The sequence below is a fragment of the Macaca fascicularis genome, chromosome 13 (assembly GCF_037993035.2).
Source record: "Macaca fascicularis isolate 582-1 chromosome 13, T2T-MFA8v1.1".
Classification (NCBI taxonomy): domain Eukaryota; kingdom Metazoa; phylum Chordata; class Mammalia; order Primates; family Cercopithecidae; genus Macaca; species Macaca fascicularis.
In genome coordinates, this window is record NC_088387.1 from 27,287,676 (window position 1) to 27,307,908 (window position 20,233).

Below are 20,233 nucleotides of genomic sequence, written 5' to 3' on the forward strand. Positions count from 1 at the left end.
TTCATCTCACAGAGTTACATCTGTATTTCGTGGATCTCTTTGCTAGCCTAATTTCTGTGGAATCTGAGAACAGATATTTCCCATCCCTTTGAAGACTATAGGGCCAAAGGAAATATCCTCCGATAACAAAGAGAAAGAAGCTTTCTGAGAAACTTCTTTGTGTTCTGTGAAATCATCTCACAGAGTTACAGATTTCCCCTCAAGAAGCCTTTCGCTAAGACAGTTCTTGTGGAATTGGCAAAGTGATATGTGGAAGCCCATAGAGGGCTACGGTGAAAAAGGAAATATCCTCAGATGAAATCTGGAAAGAAGCTTTCTGAGAAACTGCTCTGTTATATGTGAGTTCCACTCACAGAGTTACATCTGTATTTCGTGGATATCTTTGCTAGCCTTATTTCTGTGGAATCTGAGAACAAATATTTCGGATCCCTTTGAAGACTATAGGGCCAAAGGAAATATCCTCCGATAACAAAGAGAAAGAAGCTTTCTGAGAAACTTCTTTGTGTTCTGTGAAATCATGTCACAGAGTTACAGCTTTCCCCTCAAGAAGCCTTTCGCTAAGACAGTTCTTGTGGAATTGGCAAAGTGATATTTGGCAGCCCATAGAGGGCTATGGAGAAAAAGGAAATATCCTCAGATGAAATCTGGAAAGAAGCTTTCTGAGAAACTGCTTAGTGTTCTGTTAATTCATCTCACAGAGTTCCATCTGTATTTCGTGGATCTCTTTGCTAGCCTTATTTCTGTGGAATCTGAGAACAGATATTTCGGATCCCTTTGAAGACTATAGGGCCAAAGGAAATATCCTCCGATAACAAAGAGAAAGAAGCTTTCTGAGAAACTTCTTTGTGTTCTGTGAAATCATCTCACAGAGTTACAGCTTTCCCCTCAAGAAGCCTTTCGCTAAGACAGTTCTTGTGGAATTGGCAAAGTGATATTTGGAACGCCATAGAGGGCTATGGTGAAAAAGGAAATATCCTCACATGAAATCTGGAAAGAAGCTTTCTGAGAAACTGCTCTGTTATATGTGACTTCCACTCACAGAGTTACATCTGTATTTCGTGGATCTCTTGGCTAGCCTTATTTCTGTGGAATCTGAGAACAGATTTTTCGGATCCCTTTGAAGACTATAGGGCCAAAGGAAATATCCTCCGATAACAAAGAGAAAGAAGCTTTCTGAGAAACTTCTTTGTGTTCTGTGAAATCATCTCACAGAGTTACAGCTTTCCCCTCAAGAAGCCTTTCGCTAAGACAGTTCTTGTGGAATTGGCAAAGTGATATTTGGAACGCCATAGAGGGCTATGGTGAAAAAGGAAATATCCTCAGATGAAATCTGGAAAGAAGCTTTCTGAGAAACTGCTTAGTGTTCTGTTAATTCATCTCACAGAGTTACATCTGTATTTCGTTCATCTCTTTGCTAGGCTAATTTCTGTGGAATCTGAGAACAGATATTTCCCATCCCTTTGAAGACTATAGGGCCAAAGGAAATATCCTCCGATAACAAAGAGAAAGAAGCTTTCTGAGAAACTTCTTTGTGTTCTGTGAAATCATCTCACAGAGTTACAGATTTCCCCTCAAGAAGCCTTTCGCTAAGACAGTTCTTGTGGAATTGGCAAAGTGATATGTGGAAGCCCATAGAGGGCTACGGTGAAAAAGGAAATATCCTCAGATGAAATCTGGAAAGAAGCTTTCTGAGAAACTGCTCTGTTATATGTGACTTCCACTCACAGAGTTACATCTGTATTTCGTGGATCTCTTTGCTAGCCTTATTTCTGTGGAATCTGAGAACAAATATTTCGGATCCCTTTGAAGACTATAGGGCCAAAGGAAATATCCTCCGATAACAAAGAGAAAGAAGCTTTCTGAGAAACTTCTTTGTGTTCTGTGAAATCATCTCACAGAGTTACAGCTTTCCCCTCAAGAAGCCTTTCGCTAAGACAGTTCTTGTGGAATTGGCAAAGTGATATTTGGCAGCCCATAGAGGTCTATGGAGAAAAAGGAAATATCCTCAGATGAAATCTGGAAAGAAGCTTTCTGAGAAACTGCTTAGTGTTCTGTTAATTCATCTCACAGAGTTACATCTGTATTTCGTGGATCTCTTTGCTAGCCGTATTTCTGTGGAATCTGAGAACAGATATTTCGGATCCCTTTGAAGACTATAGGGCCAAAGGAAATATCCTCCGATAACAAAGAGAAAGAAGCTTTCTGAGAAACTTCTTTGTGTTCTGTGAAATCATCTCACAGAGTTACAGCTTTCCCCTCAAGAAGCCTTTCGCTAAGACAGTTCTTGTGGAATTGGCAAAGTGATATTTGGAACGCCATAGAGGGCTATGGTGAAAAAGGAAATATCCTCACATGAAATCTGGAAAGAAGCTTTCTGAGAAACTGCTCTGTTATATGTGACTTCCACTCACAGAGTTACATCTGTATTTCGTGGATCTCTTGGCTAGCCTTATTTCTGTGGAATCTGAGAACAGATTTTTCGGATCCCTTTGAAGACTATAGGGCCAAAGGAAATATCCTCCGATAACAAAGAGAAAGAAGCTTTCTGAGAAACTTCTTTGTGTTCTGTGAAATCATCTCACAGAGTTACAGCTTTCCCCTCAAGAAGCCTTTCGCTAAGACAGTTCTTGTGGAATTGGCAAAGTGATATTTGTAACGCCATAGAGGGCTATGGTGAAAAAGGAAATATCCTCAGATGAAATCTGGAAAGAAGCTTTCTGAGAAACTGCTTAGTGTTCTGTTAATTCATCTCACAGAGTTACATCTGTATTTCGTTCATCTCTTTGCTAGGCTAATTTCTGTGGAATCTGAGAACAGATATTTCCCATCCCTTTGAAGACTATAGGGCCAAAGGAAATATCCTCCGATAACAAAGAGAAAGAAGCTTTCTGAGAAACTTCTTTGTGTTCTGTGAAATCATCTCACAGAGTTACAGATTTCCCCTCAAGAAGCCTTTCGCTAAGACAGTTCTTGTGGAATTGGCAAAGTGATATGTGGAAGCCCATAGAGGGCTACGGTGAAAAAGGAAATATCCTCAGATGAAATCTGGAAAGAAGCTTTCTGAGAAACTGCTCTGTTATATGTGACTTCCACTCACAGAGTTACATCTGTATTTCGTGGATCTCTTTGCTAGCCTTATTTCTGTGGAATCTGAGAACAAATATTTCGGATCCCTTTGAAGACTATAGGGCCAAAGGAAATATCCTCCGATAACAAAGAGAAAGAAGCTTTCTGAGAAACTTCTTTGTGTTCTGTGAAATCATGTCACAGAGTTACAGCTTTCCCCTCAAGAAGCCTTTCGCTAAGACAGTTCTTGTGGAATTGGCAAAGTGATATTTGGCAGCCCATAGAGGTCTATGGAGAAAAAGGAAATATCCTCAGATGAAATCTGGAAAGAAGCTTTCTGAGAAACTGCTTAGTGTTCTGTTAATTCATCTAACAGAGTTACATCTGTATTTCGTGGATCTCTTTGCTAGCCGTATTTCTGTGGAATCTGAGAACAGATATTTCGGATCCCTTTGAAGACTATAGGGCCAAAGGAAATATCCTCCGATAACAAAGAGAAAGAAGCTTTCTGAGAAACTTCTTTGTGTTCTGTGAAATCATCTCAGAGAGTTACAGCTTTTCCCTCAAGAAGCCTTTCACTTAGACAGTTAATGAGATATTGGCAAAGTGATATTTGGAACGCCATAGAGGGCTATGGTGAAAAAGGAAATATCCTCAGATGAAATCTGGAAAGAAGCTTTCTGAGAAACTGCTTAGTGTTCTGTTAATTCATCTCACAGAGTTACATCTGTATTTCGTGGAGCTCTTTTCTAGCCTTATTTCTGTTGAATCTGAGAACAGATATTTCGGATCCCTTTGAAGACTATAGGGCCAAAGGAAATATCCTCCGATAACAAAGAGAAAGAAGCTTTCTGAGAAACTTCTTTGTGTTCTGTGAAATCATCTCACAGAGTTACAGCTTTCCCCTCAAGAAGCCTTTCGCTAAGACAGTTCTTGTGGAATTGGCAAAGTGATATTTGGAAGCCCATAGAGGGCTATGGAGAAAAAGGAAATATCCTCAGATGAAATCTGGAAAGAAGCTTTCTGAGAAACTGCTTAGTGTTCTGTTAATTCATCTCACAGAGTTACATCTGTATTTCGTGGATCTCTTTGCTAGCCTTATTTCTGTGGAATCTGAGAACAGATATTTCCCATCCCTTTGAAGACTATAGGGCCAAAGGAAATATCCTCCGATAACAAAGAGAAAGAAGCTTTCTGAGAAACTTCTTTGTGTTCTGTGAAATCATCTCACAGAGTTACAGATTTCCCCTCAAGAAGCCTTTCGCTAAGACAGTTCTTGTGGAATTGGCAAAGTGATATGTGGAAGCCCATAGAGGGCTACGGTGAAAAAGGAAATATCCTCAGATGAAATCTGGAAAGAAGCTTTCTGAGAAACTGCTCTGTTATATGTGACTTCCACTCACAGAGTTACATCTGTATTTCGTGGATCTCTTTGCTAGCCTTATTTCTGTGGAATGTGAGAACAAATATTTCGGATCCCTTTGAAGACTATAGGGCCAAAGGAAATATCCTCCGATAACAAAGAGAAAGAAGCTTTCTGAGAAACTTCTTTGTGTTCTGTGAAATCATGTCACAGAGTTACAGCTTTCCCCTCAAGAAGCCTTTCGCTAAGACAGTTCTTGTGGAATTGGCAAAGTGATATTTGGCAGCCCATAGAGGGCTATGGAGAAAAAGGAAATATCCTCAGATGAAATCTGGAAAGAAGCTTTCTGAGAAACTGCTTAGTGTTCTGTTAATTCATCTCACAGAGTTCCATCTGTATTTCGTGGATCTCTTTGCTAGCCTTATTTCTGTGGAATCTGAGAACAGATATTTCGGATCCCTTTGAAGACTATAGGGCCAAAGGAAATATCCTCCGATAACAAAGAGAAAGAAGCTTTCTGAGAAACTTCTTTGTGTTCTGTGAAATCATCTCACAGAGTTACAGCTTTCCCCTCAAGAAGCCTTTCGCTAAGACAGTTCTTGTGGAATTGGCAAAGTGATATTTGGAACGCCATAGAGGGCTATGGTGAAAAAGGAAATATCCTCACATGAAATCTGGAAAGAAGCTTTCTGAGAAACTGCTCTGTTATATGTGACTTCCACTCACAGAGTTACATCTGTATTTCGTGGATCTCTTGGCTAGCCTTATTTCTGTGGAATCTGAGAACAGATTTTTCGGATCCCTTTGAAGACTATAGGGCCAAAGGAAATATCCTCCGATAACAAAGAGAAAGAAGCTTTCTGAGAAACTTCTTTGTGTTCTGTGAAATCATCTCACAGAGTTACAGCTTTCCCCTCAAGAAGCCTTTCGCTAAGACAGTTCTTGTGGAATTGGCAAAGTGATATTTGTAACGCCATAGAGGGCTATGGTGAAAAAGGAAATATCCTCAGATGAAATCTGGAAAGAAGCTTTCTGAGAAACTGCTTAGTGTTCTGTTAATTCATCTCACAGAGTTACATCTGTATTTCGTTCATCTCTTTGCTAGGCTAATTTCTGTGGAATCTGAGAACAGATATTTCCCATCCCTTTGAAGACTATAGGGCCAAAGGAAATATCCTCCGATAACAAAGAGAAAGAAGCTTTCTGAGAAACTTCTTTGTGTTCTGTGAAATCATCTCACAGAGTTACAGATTTCCCCTCAAGAAGCCTTTCGCTAAGACAGTTCTTGTGGAATTGGCAAAGTGATATGTGGAAGCCCATAGAGGGCTACGGTGAAAAAGGAAATATCCTCAGATGAAATCTGGAAAGAAGCTTTCTGAGAAACTGCTCTGTTATATGTGACTTCCACTCACAGAGTTACATCTGTATTTCGTGGATCTCTTTGCTAGCCTTATTTCTGTGGAATCTGAGAACAAATATTTCGGATCCCTTTGAAGACTATAGGGCCAAAGGAAATATCCTCCGATAACAAAGAGAAAGAAGCTTTCTGAGAAACTTCTTTGTGTTCTGTGAAATCATGTCACAGAGTTACAGCTTTCCCCTCAAGAAGCCTTTCGCTAAGACAGTTCTTGTGGAATTGGCAAAGTGATATTTGGCAGCCCATAGAGGTCTATGGAGAAAAAGGAAATATCCTCAGATGAAATCTGGAAAGAAGCTTTCTGAGAAACTGCTTAGTGTTCTGTTAATTCATCTCACAGAGTTACATCTGTATTTCGTGGATCTCTTTGCTAGCCGTATTTCTGTGGAATCTGAGAACAGATATTTCGGATCCCTTTGAAGACTATAGGGCCAAAGGAAATATCCTCCGATAACAAAGAGAAAGAAGCTTTCTGAGAAACTTCTTTGTGTTCTGTGAAATCATCTCACAGAGTTACAGCTTTCCCCTCAAGAAGCCTTTCGCTAAGACAGTTCTTGTGGAATTGGCAAAGTGATATTTGGAACGCCATAGAGGGCTATGGTGAAAAAGGAAATATCCTCACATGAAATCTGGAAAGAAGCTTTCTGAGAAACTGCTCTGTTATATGTGACTTCCACTCACAGAGTTACATCTGTATTTCGTGGATCTCTTGGCTAGCCTTATTTCTGTGGAATCTGAGAACAGATTTTTCGGATCCCTTTGAAGACTATAGGGCCAAAGGAAATATCCTCCGATAACAAAGAGAAAGAAGCTTTCTGAGAAACTTCTTTGTGTTCTGTGAAATCATCTCACAGAGTTACAGCTTTCCCCTCAAGAAGCCTTTCGCTAAGACAGTTCTTGTGGAATTGGCAAAGTGATATTTGTAACGCCATAGAGGGCTATGGTGAAAAAGGAAATATCCTCAGATGAAATCTGGAAAGAAGCTTTCTGAGAAACTGCTTAGTGTTCTGTTAATTCATCTCACAGAGTTACATCTGTATTTCGTTCATCTCTTTGCTAGGCTAATTTCTGTGGAATCTGAGAACAGATATTTCCCATCCCTTTGAAGACTATAGGGCCAAAGGAAATATCCTCCGATAACAAAGAGAAAGAAGCTTTCTGAGAAACTTCTTTGTGTTCTGTGAAATCATCTCACAGAGTTACAGATTTCCCCTCAAGAAGCCTTTCGCTAAGACAGTTCTTGTGGAATTGGCAAAGTGATATGTGGAAGCCCATAGAGGGCTACGGTGAAAAAGGAAATATCCTCAGATGAAATCTGGAAAGAAGCTTTCTGAGAAACTGCTCTGTTATATGTGACTTCCACTCACAGAGTTACATCTGTATTTCGTGGATCTCTTTGCTAGCCTTATTTCTGTGGAATCTGAGAACAAATATTTCGGATCCCTTTGAAGACTATAGGGCCAAAGGAAATATCCTCCGATAACAAAGAGAAAGAAGCTTTCTGAGAAACTTCTTTGTGTTCTGTGAAATCATGTCACAGAGTTACAGCTTTCCCCTCAAGAAGCCTTTCGCTAAGACAGTTCTTGTGGAATTGGCAAAGTGATATTTGGCAGCCCATAGAGGTCTATGGAGAAAAAGGAAATATCCTCAGATGAAATCTGGAAAGAAGCTTTCTGAGAAACTGCTTAGTGTTCTGTTAATTCATCTCACAGAGTTACATCTGTATTTCGTGGATCTCTTTGCTAGCCGTATTTCTGTGGAATCTGAGAACAGATATTTCGGATCCCTTTGAAGACTATAGGGCCAAAGGAAATATCCTCCGATAACAAAGAGAAAGAAGCTTTCTGAGAAACTTCTTTGTGTTCTGTGAAATCATCTCAGAGAGTTACAGCTTTTCCCTCAAGAAGCCTTTCACTTAGACAGTTAATGAGATATTGGCAAAGTGATATTTGGAACGCCATAGAGGGCTATGGTGAAAAAGGAAATATCCTCAGATGAAATCTGGAAAGAAGCTTTCTGAGAAACTGCTTAGTGTTCTGTTAATTCATCTCACAGAGTTACATCTGTATTTCGTGGAGCTCTTTTCTAGCCTTATTTCTGTTGAATCTGAGAACAGATATTTCGGATCCCTTTGAAGACTATAGGGCCAAAGGAAATATCCTCCGATAACAAAGAGAAAGAAGCTTTCTGAGAAACTTCTTTGTGTTCTGTGAAATCATCTCACAGAGTTACAGCTTTCCCCTCAAGAAGCCTTTCGCTAAGACAGTTCTTGTGGAATTGGCAAAGTGATATTTGGAAGCCCATAGAGGGCTATGGAGAAAAAGGAAATATCCTCAGATGAAATCTGGAAAGAAGCTTTCTGAGAAACTGCTTAGTGTTCTGTTAATTCATCTCACAGAGTTACATCTGTATTTCGTGGATCTCTTTGCTAGGCTAATTTCTGTGGAATCTGAGAACAGATATTTCCCATCCCTTTGAAGACTATAGGGCCAAAGGAAATATCCTCCGATAACAAAGAGAAAGAAGCTTTCTGAGAAACTTCTTTGTGTTCTGTGAAATCATCTCACAGAGTTACAGATTTCCCCTCAAGAAGCCTTTCGCTAAGACAGTTCTTGTGGAATTGGCAAAGTGATATGTGGAAGCCCATAGAGGGCTACGGTGAAAAAGGAAATATCCTCAGATGAAATCTGGAAAGAAGCTTTCTGAGAAACTGCTCTGTTATATGTGACTTCCACTCACAGAGTTACATCTGTATTTCGTGGATCTCTTTGCTAGCCTTATTTCTGTGGAATGTGAGAACAAATATTTCGGATCCCTTTGAAGACTATAGGGCCAAAGGAAATATCCTCCGATAACAAAGAGAAAGAAGCTTTCTGAGAAACTTCTTTGTGTTCTGTGAAATCATGTCACAGAGTTACAGCTTTCCCCTCAAGAAGCCTTTCGCTAAGACAGTTCTTGTGGAATTGGCAAAGTGATATTTGGCAGCCCATAGAGGGCTATGGAGAAAAAGGAAATATCCTCAGATGAAATCTGGAAAGAAGCTTTCTGAGAAACTGCTTAGTGTTCTGTTAATTCATCTCACAGAGTTACATCTGTATTTCGTGGATCTCTTTGCTAGCCTTATTTCTGTGGAATCTGAGAACAGATATTTCGGATCCCTTTGAAGACTATAGGGCCAAAGGAAATATCCTCCGATAACAAAGAGAAAGAAGCTTTCTGAGAAACTTCTTTGTGTTCTGTGAAATCATCTCAGAGAGTTACAGCTTTCCCCTCAAGAAGCCTTTCACTTAGACAGTTAATGAGATATTGGCAAAGTGATATTTGGAACGCCATAGAGGGCTATGGTGAAAAAGGAAATATCCTCAGATGAAATCTGGAAAGAAGCTTTCTGAGAAACTGCTTAGTGTTCTGTTAATTCATCTCACAGAGTTACATCTGTATTTCGTGGATCTCTTTGCTAGCCTTATTTCTGTGGAATCTGAGAACAGATATTTCGGATTCCCTTGGAAGACTATAGGGCCAAAGGAAATATCCTCCGATAACAAAGAGAAAGAAGCTTTCTGAGAAACTTCTTTGTGTTCTGTGAAATCATCTCACAGATTTACAGCTTTCCCCTCCAGAAGCCTTTCGCTAAGACAGTTCTTGTGGAATTGGCAAAGTGATAGTTGGAAGCCCATAGAGGGCTATGGAGAAAAAGGAAATATCCTCAGATGAAATCTGGAAAGAAGCTTTCTGAGAAACTGCTTAGTGTTCTGTTAATTCATCTCACAGAGTTACATCTGTATTTCGTGGATCTCTTTGCTAGCCTAATTTCTGTGGAATCTGAGAACAGATATTTCGGATCCCTTTGAAGACTACAGGGCCAAAGGAAATATCCTCCGATAACAAAGAGAAAGAAGCTTTCTGAGAAACTTCTTTGTGTTCTGTGAAATCATCTCACAGAGTTACACCTTTCCCCTCAAGAAGCCTTTCGCTAAGACAGTTCTTGTGGAATTGGCAAAGTGATATTTGGAAGGCCTTAGAGGGCTATGGTGAAAAAGGAAATATCCTCAGATGAAATCTGGAAAGAAGCTTTCTGAGAAACTGCTTAGTGTTCTGTTAATTCATCTCACAGAGTTACATCTGTATTTCGTGGATCTCTTTGCTAGCCTTATTTCTGTGGAATCTGAGAACAGATATTTCGGATCTCTTTGAAGACTATAGGGCCAAAGGAAATATCCTCCGATAACAAAGAGAAAGAAGCTTTCTGAGAAACTTCTTTGTGTTCTGTGAAATCATCTCACAGAGTTACAGCTTTCCCCTCAAGAAGCCTTTCGCTAAGCCAGTTCTTGTGGAATTGGCAAAGTGATATTTGGAAGCCCATAGAGGGCTATGGAGAAAAAGGAAATATCCTCAGATGAAATCTGGAAAGAAGCTTTCTGAGAAACTGCTTAGTGTTCTGTTAATTCATCTCACAGAGTTACATCTGTATTTCGTGGATCTCTTTGCTAGGCTAATTTCTGTGGAATCTGAGAACAGATATTTCGGATCCCTTTGAAGACTATAGGGCCAAAGGAAATATCCTCCGATAACAAAGAGAAAGAAGCTTTCTGAGAAACTTCTTTGTGTTCTGTGAAATCATCTCACAGATTTACAGCTTTCCCCTCCAGAAGCCTTTCGCTAAGACAGTTCTTGTGGAATTGGCAAAGTGATATATGGAAGCCCTTAGAGGGCTATGGAGAAAAAGGAAATATCCTCAGATGAAATCTGGAAAGAAGCTTTCTGAGAAACTGCTTAGTGTTCTGTTAATTCATCTCACAGAGTTACATCTGTATTTCGTGGATCTCTTTGCTAGCCTAATTTCTGTGGAATCTGAGAACAGATATTTCGGATCCCTTTGAAGACTACAGGGCCAAAGGAAATATCCTCCGATAACAAAGAGAAAGAAGCTTTCTGAGAAACTTCTTTGTGTTCTGTGAAATCATCTCACAGAGTTACAGCTTTCCCCTCAAGAAGCCTTTCGCTAAGACAGTTCTTGTGGAATTGGCAAAGTGATATTTGGAAGGCCTTAGAGGGCTATGGTGAAAAAGGAAATATCCTCAGATGAAATCTGGAAAGAAGCTTTCTGAGAAACTGCTCTGTTATATGTGACTTCCACTCACAGAGTTACATCTGTATTTCGTGGATCTCTTTGCTAGCCTTATTTCTGTGGCATCTGAGAACAGATATTTCGGATCCCTTTGAAGACTATAGGGCCAAAGGAAATATCCTCCGATAACAAAGAGAAAGAAGCTTTCTGAGAAACTTCTTTGTGTTCTGTGAAATCATCTCACAGAGTTACAGCTTTCCCCTCAAGAAGCCTTTCGCTAAGACAGTTCTTGTGGAATTGGCAAAGTGATATTTGGCAGCCCATAGAGGGCTATGGAGAAAAAGGAAATATCCTCAGATGAAATCTGGAAAGAAGCTTTCTGAGAAACTGCTTAGTGTTCTGTTAATTCATCTCACAGAGTTACATCTGTATTTCGTGGATCTCTTTGCTAGGCTAATTTCTGTGGAATCTGAGAACAGATATTTCCCATCCCTTTGAGGACTATAGGGCCAAAGGAAATATCCTCCAATAACAAAGAGAAAGAAGCTTTCTGAGAAACTTCTTTGTGTTCTGTGAAATCATCTCACAGAGTTACAGATTTCCCCTCAAGAAGCCTTTCGCTAAGACAGTTCTTGTGGAATTGGCAAAGTGATATTTGGAAGCCCATAGTGGGCGCTGGTGAAAAAGGAAATATCCTCAGATGAAATCTGGAAAGAAGCTTTCTGAGAAACTGCTCTGTTATATGTGACTTCCACTCACAGAGTTACATCTGTATTTCGTGGATCTCTTTGCTAGCCTTATTTCTGTGGAATCTGAGAACAAATATTTCGGATCCCTTTGAAGACTATAGGGCCAAAGGAAATATCCTCCGATAACAAAGAGAAAGAAGCTTTCTGAGAAACTTCTTTGTGTTCTGTGAAATCATGTCACAGAGTTACAGCTTTCCCCTCAAGAAGCCTTTCGCTAAGACAGTTCTTGTGGAATTGGCAAAGTGATATTTGGCAGCCCATAGAGGGCTATGGAGAAAAAGGAAATATCCTCAGATGAAATCTGGAAAGAAGCTTTCTGAGAAACTGCTTAGTGTTCTGTTAATTCATCTCACAGAGTTACATCTGTATTTCGTGGATCTCTTTGCTAGCCTTATTTCTGTGGAATCTGAGAACAGATATTTCGGATCCCTTTGAAGACTATAGGGCCAAAGGAAATATCCTCCGATAACAAAGAGAAAGAAGCTTTCTGAGAAACTTCTTTTTGTTCTGTGAAATCACCTCAGAGAGTTACAGCTTTCCCCTCAAGAAGCCTTTCACTTAGACAGTTAATGAGATATTGGCAAAGTGATATTTGGAACGCCATAGAGGGCTATGGTGAAAAAGGAAATATCCTCAGATGAAATCTGGAAAGAAGCTTTCTGAGAAACTGCTTAGTGTTCTGTTAATTCATCTCACAGAGTTACATCTGTATTTCGTGGATCTCTTTGCTAGCCTTATTTCTGTGGAATCTGAGAACAGATATTTCGGATGCCTTTGAAGACTATAGGGCCAAAGGAAATATCCTCCGATAACAAAGAGAAAGAAGCTTTCTGAGAAACTTCTTTGTGTTCTGTGAAATCATCTCACAGATTTACAGCTTTCCCCTCCAGAAGCCTTTCGCTAAGACAGTTCTTGTGGAATTGGCAAAGTGATAGTTGGAAGCCCATAGAGGGCTATGGAGAAAAAGGAAATATCCTCAGATGAAATCTGGAAAGAAGCTTTCTGAGAAACTGCTTAGTGTTCTGTTAATTCATCTCACAGAGTTACATCTGTATTTCGTGGTCTCTTTGCTAGCCTAATTTCTGTGGAATCTGAGAACAGATATTTCGGATCCCTTTGAAGACTACAGGGCCAAAGGAAATATCCTCCGATAACAAAGAGAAAGAAGCTTTCTGAGAAACTTCTTTGTGTTCTGTGAAATCATCTCACAGAGTTACAGCTTTCCCCTCAAGAAGCCTTTCGCTAAGACAGTTCTTGTGGAATTGGCAAAGTGATATTTGGAAGGCCTTAGAGGGCTATGGTGAAAAAGGAAATATCCTCAGATGAAATCTGGAAAGAAGCTTTCTGAGAAACTGCTTAGTGTTCTGTTAATTCATCTCACAGAGTTACATCTGTATTTCGTGGATCTCTTTGCTAGCCTTATTTCTGTGGAATCTGAGAACAGATATTTCGGATCCCTTTGAAGACTATAGGGCCAAAGGAAATATCCTCCGATAACAAAGAGAAAGAAGCTTTCTGAGAAACTTCTTTGTGTTCTGTGAAATCATCTCACAGAGTTACAGCTTTCCCCTCAAGAAGCCTTTCGCTAAGACAGTTCTTGTGGAATTGGCAAAGTGATATTTGGAAGGCCTTAGAGGGCTATGGTGAAAAAGGAAATATCCTCACATGAAATCTGGAAAGAAGCTTTCTGAGAAACTGCTCTGTTATATGTGACTTCCACTCACAGAGTTACATCTGTATTTCGTGGATCTCTTTGCTAGCCTTATTTCTGTGGCATCTGAGAACAGATATTTCGGATCCCTTTGAAGACTATAGGGCCAAAGGAAATATCCTCCGATAACAAAGAGAAAGAAGCTTTCTGAGAAACTTCTTTGTGTTCTGTGAAATCATCTCACAGAGTTACAGCTTTCCCCTCCAGAAGCCTTTCGCTAAGACAGTTCTTGTGGAATTGGCAAAGTGATATTTGGCAGCCCATAGAGGGCTATGGAGAAAAAGGAAATATCCTCAGATGAAATCTGGAAAGAAGCTTTCTGAGAAACTGCTTAGTGTTCTGTTAATTCATCTCACAGAGTTACATCTGTATTTCGTGGATCTCTTTGCTAGGCTAATTTCTGTGGAATCTGAGAACAGATATTTCCCATCCCTTTGAGGACTATAGGGCCAAAGGAAATATCCTCCAATAACAAAGAGAAAGAAGCTTTCTGAGAAACTTCTTTGTGTTCTGTGAAATCATCTCACAGTGTTACAGATTTCCCCTCAAGAAGCCTTTCGCTAAGACAGTTCTTGTGGAATTGGCAAAGTGATATTTGGAAGCCCATAGTGGGCCCTGGTGAAAAAGGAAATATCCTCAGATGAAATCTGGAAAGAAGCTTTCTGAGAAACTGCTCTGTTATATGTGACTTCCACTCACAGAGTTACATCTGTGTTTCGTGGATCTCTTTGCTAGCCTTATTTCTGTGGCATCTGAGAACAGATATTTCGGATCCCTTTGAAGACTATAGGGCCAAAGGAAATATCCTCCGATAACAAAGAGAAAGAAGCTTTCTGACAAACTTCTTTGTGTTCTGTGAAATCATCTCACAGAGTTACAGCTTTCCCCTCAAGAAGCCTTTCGCTAAGACAGTTCTTGTGGAATTGGCAAAGTGATATTTGGAAGCCCATAGAGGGCTATGGAGAAAAAGGAAATATCCTCAGATGAAATCTGGAAAGAAGCTTTCTGAGAAACTGCTTAGTGTTCTGTTAATTCATCTCACAGAATTACATCTGTATTTCGTGGATCTCTTTGCTAGGCTAATTTCTGTGGAATCTGAGAACAGATATTTCCCATCCCTTTGAAGACTATAGGGCCAAAGGAAATATCCTCCGATAACAAAGAGAAAGAAGCTTTCTGAGAAACTTCTTTGTGTTCTGTGAAATCATCTCACAGAGTTACAGATTTCCCCTGAAGAAGCCTTTCGCTAAGACAGTTCTTGTGGAATTGGCAAAGTGATATGTGGAAGCCCATAGAGGGCTACGGTGAAAAAGGAAATATCCTCAGATGAAATCTGGAAAGAAGCTTTCTGAGAAACTGCTCTGTTATATGTGACTTCCACTCACAGAGTTACATCTGTATTTCGTGGATCTCTTTGCTAGCCTTATTTCTGTGGAATCTGAGAACAAATATTTCGGATCCCTTTGAAGACTATAGGGCCAAAGGAAATATCCTCCGATAACAAAGAGAAAGAAGCTTTCTGAGAAACTTCTTTGTGTTCTGTGAAATCATGTCACAGAGTTACAGCTTTCCCCTCAAGAAGCCTTTCGCTAAGACAGTTCTTGTGGAATTGGCAAAGTGATATTTGGCAGCCCATAGAGGGCTATGGAGAAAAAGGAAATATCCTCAGATGAAATCTGGAAAGAAGCTTTCTGAGAAACTGCTTAGTGTTCTGTTAATTCATCTCACAGAGTTACATCTGTATTTCGTGGATCTCTTTGCTAGCCTTATTTCTGTGGAATCTGAGAACAGATATTTCGGATCCCTTTGAAGAGTATAGGGCCAAAGGAAATATCCTCCGATAACAAAGAGAAAGAAGCTTTCTGAGAAACTTCTTTGTGTTCTGTGAAATCACCTCAGAGAGTTACAGCTTTCCCCTCAAGAAGCCTTTCACTTAGACAGTTAATGAGATATTGGCAAAGTGATATTTGGAACGCCATAGAGGGCTATGGTGAAAAAGGAAATATCCTCAGATGAAATCTGGAAAGAAGCTTTCTGAGAAACTGCTTAGTGTTCTGTTAATTCATCTCACAGAGTTACATCTGTATTTCGTGGATCTCTTTGCTAGCCTTATTTCTGTGGAATCTGAGAACAGATATTTCGGATCCCTTTGAAGACTATAGGGCCAAAGGAAATATCCTCCGATAACAAAGAGAAAGAAGCTTTCTGAGAAACTTCTTTGTGTTCTGTGAAATCATCTCACAGATTTACAGCTTTCCCCTCCAGAAGCCTTTCGCTAAGACAGTTCTTGTGGAATTGGCAAAGTGATAGTTGGAAGCCCATAGAGGGCTATGGAGAAAAAGGAAATATCCTCAGATGAAATCTGGAAAGAAGCTTTCTGAGAAACTGCTTAGTGTTCTGTTAATTCATCTCACAGAGTTACATCTGTATTTCGTGGATCTCTTTGCTAGCCTAATTTCTGTGGAATCTGAGAACAGATATTTCGGATCCCTTTGAAGACTACAGGGCCAAAGGAAATATCCTCCGATAACAAAGAGAAAGAAGCTTTCTGAGAAACTTCCTTGTGTTCTGTGAAATCATCTCACAGAGTTACAGCTTTCCCCTCAAAAAGCCTTTCGCTAAGACAGTTCTTGTGGAAATGGCAAAGTGATATTTGGAAGGCCTTAGAGGGCTATGGTGAAAAAGGAAATATCCTCAGATGAAATCTGGAAAGAAGCTTTCTGAGAAACTGCTTAGTGTTCTGTTAATTCATCTCACAGAGTTACATCTGTATTTCGTGGATCTCTTTGCTAGCCTTATTTCTGTGGAATCTGAGAACAGATATTTCGGATCCCTTTGAAGACTATAGGGCCAAAGGAAATATCCTCCGATAACAAAGAGAAAGAAGCTTTCTGAGAAACTTCTTTGTGTTCTGTGAAATCATCTCACAGAGTGACAGCTTTCCCCTCAAGAAGCCTTTCGCTAAGACAGTTCTTGTGGAATTGGCAAAGTGATATTTGGAACGCCATAGAGGGCTATGGTGAAAAAGGAAATATCCTCACATGAAATCTGGAAAGAAGCTTTCTGAGAAACTGCTCTGTTATATGTGACTTCCACTCACAGAGTTACATCTGTATTTCGTGGATCTCTTGGCTAGCCTTATTTCTGTGGAATCTGAGAACAGATTTTTCGGATCCCTTTGAAGACTATAGGGCCAAAGGAAATATCCTCCGATAACAAAGAGAAAGAAGCTTTCTGAGAAACTTCTTTGTGTTCTGTGAAATCATCTCACAGAGTTACAGCTTTCCCCTCAAGAAGCCTTTCGCTAAGACAGTTCTTGTGGAATTGGCAAAGTGATATTTGTAACGCCATAGAGGGCTATGGTGAAAAAGGAAATATCCTCAGATGAAATCTGGAAAGAAGCTTTCTGAGAAACTGCTTAGTGTTCTGTTAATTCATCTCACAGAGTTACATCTGTATTTCGTGGATCTCTTTACTAGGCTAATTTCTGTGGAATCTGAGAACAGATATTTCCCATCCCTTTGAAGACTATAGGGCCAAAGGAAATATCCTCCGATAACAAAGAGAAAGAAGCTTTCTGAGAAACTTCTTTGTGTTCTGTGAAATCATCTCACAGAGTTACAGATTTCCCTTCAAGAAGCCTTTCGCTAAGACAGTTCTTGTGGAATTGGCAAAGTGATATGTGGAAGCCCATAGAGGCCTATGGTGAAAAAGGAAATATCCTCAGATGAAATCTGGAAAGAAGCTTTCTGAGAAACTGCTCTGTTATATGTGACTTCCACTCACAGAGTTACATCTGTATTTCGTGGATCTCTTTGCTAGCCTTATTTCTGTGGAATCTGAGAACAGATATTTCGCATCCCTTTGAAGACTATAGGGCCAAAGGAAATATCCTCCGATAACAAAGAGAAAGAAGCTTTCTGAGAAACTTCTTTGTGTTCTGTGAAATCATCTCACAGAGTTACAGCTTTCCCCTCAAGAAGCCTTTCGCTAAGCCAGTTCTTGTGGAATTGGCAAAGTGATATTTGGAAGCCCATAGAGGGCTATGGAGAAAAAGGAAATATCCTCAGATGAAGTCTGGAAAGAAGCTTTCTGAGAAACTGCTTAGTGTTCTGTTAATTCATCTCACAGAGTTACATCTGTATTTCGTGGATCTCTTTGCTAGGCTAATTTCTGTGGAATCTGAGAACAGATATTTCCCATCCCTTTGAAGACTATAGGGCCAAAGGAAATATCCTCCGATAACAAAGAGAAAGAAGCTTTCTGTGAAACTTCTTTGTGTTCTGTGAAATCATCTCACAGAGTTACAGATTTCCCCTCAAGAAGCCTTTCGCTAAGACAGTTCTTGTGGAATTGGCAAAGTGATATGTGGAAGCCCATAGAGGGCTATGGTGAAAAAGGAAATATCCTCAGATGAAATCTGGAAAGAAGCTTTCTGAGAAACTGCTCTGTTATATGTGACTTCCACTCACAGAGTTACATCTGTATTTCGTGGATCTCTTGGCTAGCCTTATTTCTGTGGAATCTGAGAACAGATATTTCGGATCCCTTTGAAGACTATAGGGCCAAAGGAAATATCCTCCGATAACAAAGAGAAAGAAGCTTTCTGAGAAACTTCTTTGTGTTCTGTGAAATCATCTCACAGAGTTACAGCTTTCCCCTCAAGAAGCCTTTCGCTAAGACAGTTCTTGTGGAATTGGCAAAGTGATATTTGGCAGCCCATAGAGGGCTATGGAGAAAAAGGAAATATCCTCAGAAGAAATCTGGAAAGAAGCTTTCTGAGAAACTGCTTAGTGTTCTGTTAATTCATCTCACAGAGTTACATTGTATTTCGTGGATCTCTTTGCTAGCCTTATTTCTGTGGAATCTGAGAACAGATATTTCGGATCCCTTTGAAGACTATAGGGCCAAAGGAAATATCCTCCGATAACAAAGAGAAAGAAGCTTTCTGAGAAACTTCTTTGTGTTCTGTGAAATCATCTCAGAGAGTTACAGCTTTCCCCTCAAGAAGCCTTTCGCTTAGACAGTTAATGAGATATTGCCAAAGTGATATTTGGAACGCCATAGAGGGCTATGGTGAAAAAGGAAATATCCTCAGATGAAATCTGGAAAGAAGCTTTCTGAGAAACTGCTTAGTGTTCTGTTAATTCATCTCACAGAGTTACATCTGTATTTCGTGGATCTCTTTGCTAGCCTTATTTCTGTGGAATCTGAGAACAGATATTTCAGATCCCTTTGAAGACTATAGTGCCAAAGGAAATATCCTCCGATAACAAAGAGAAAGAAGCTTTCTGAGAAACTTCTTTGTGTTCTGTGAAATCATCTCACAGAGTTACAGCTTTCCCCTCAAGAAGCCTTTCGCTAAGACAGTTCTTGTGAAATTGGCAAAGTGATATTTGGAACGCCATAGAGGGCTATGGTGAAAAAGGAAATATCCTCAGATGAAATCTGGAAAGAAGCTTTCTGAGAAACTGCTTAGTGTTCTGTTAATTCATCTCACAGAGTTACATCTGTATTTCGTGGAGCTCTTTGCTAGCCTTATTTCTGTGGCATTTGAGAACAGATATTTCGGATCCCTTTGAAGACTATAGGGCCAAAGGAAATATCCTCCGATAACAAAGAGAAAGAAGCTTTCTGAGAAACTTCTTTGTGTTCTGTGAAATCATCTCACAGAGTTACAGCTTTCCCCTCAAGAAGCCTTTCGCTAAGCCAGTTCTTGTGGAATTGGCAAAGTGATATTTGGAAGCCCATAGAGGGCTATGGAGAAAAAGGAAATATCCTCAGATGAAATCTGGAAAGAAGCTTTCTGAGAAACTGCTTAGTGTTCTGTTAATTCATCTCACAGAGTTACATCTGTATTTCGTGGATCTCTTTGCTAGGCTAATTTCTGTGGAATCTGAGAACAGATATTTCCCATCCCTTTGAAGACTATAGGGCCAAAGGAAATATCCTCCGATAACAAAGAGAAAGAAGCTTTCTGAGAAACTTCTTTGTGTTCTGTGAAATCATCTCACAGAGTTACAGATTTCCCCTCAAGAAGCCTTTCGCTAAGACAGTTCTTGTGGAATTGGCAAAGTGATATGTGGAAGCCCATAGAGGGCTATGGTGAAAAAGGAAATATCCTCAGATGAAATATGGAAAGAAGCTTTCTGAGAAACTGCTCTGTTATATGTGACTTCCACTCACAGAGTTACATCTGTATTTCGTGGATCTCTTGGCTAGCCTTATTTCTGTGGAATCTGAGAACAGATATTTCGGATCCCTTTGAAGACTATAGGGCCAAAGGAAATATCCTCCGATAACAAAGAGAAAGAAGCTTTCTGAGAAACTTCTTTGTGTTCTGTGAAATCATCTCACAGAGTTACAGCTTTCCCCTCAAGAAGCCTTTCGCTAAGACAGTTCTTGTGGAATTGGCAAAGTGATATTTGGCAGCCCATAGAGGGCTATGGAGAAAAAGGAAATATCCTCAGAAGAAATCTGGAAAGAAGCTTTCTGAGAAACTGCTTAGTGTTCTGTTAATTCATCTCACAGAGTTACATCTGTATTTCGTGGATCTCTTTGCTAGCCTTATTTCTGTGGAATCTGAGAACAGATATTTCGGATCCCTTTGAAGACTATAGGGCCAAAGGAAATATCCTCCCATAACAAAGAGAAAGAAGCTTTCTGAGAAACTTCTTTGTGTTCTGTGAAATCATCTCAGAGAGTTACAGCTTTCCCCTCAAGAAGCCTTTCGCTTAGACAGTTAATGAGATATTGGCAAAGTGATATTTGGAACGCCATAGAGGGCTTTGGTGAAAAAGGAAATATCCTCAGATGAAATCTGGAAAGAAGCTTTCTGAGAAACTGCTTAGTGTTCTGT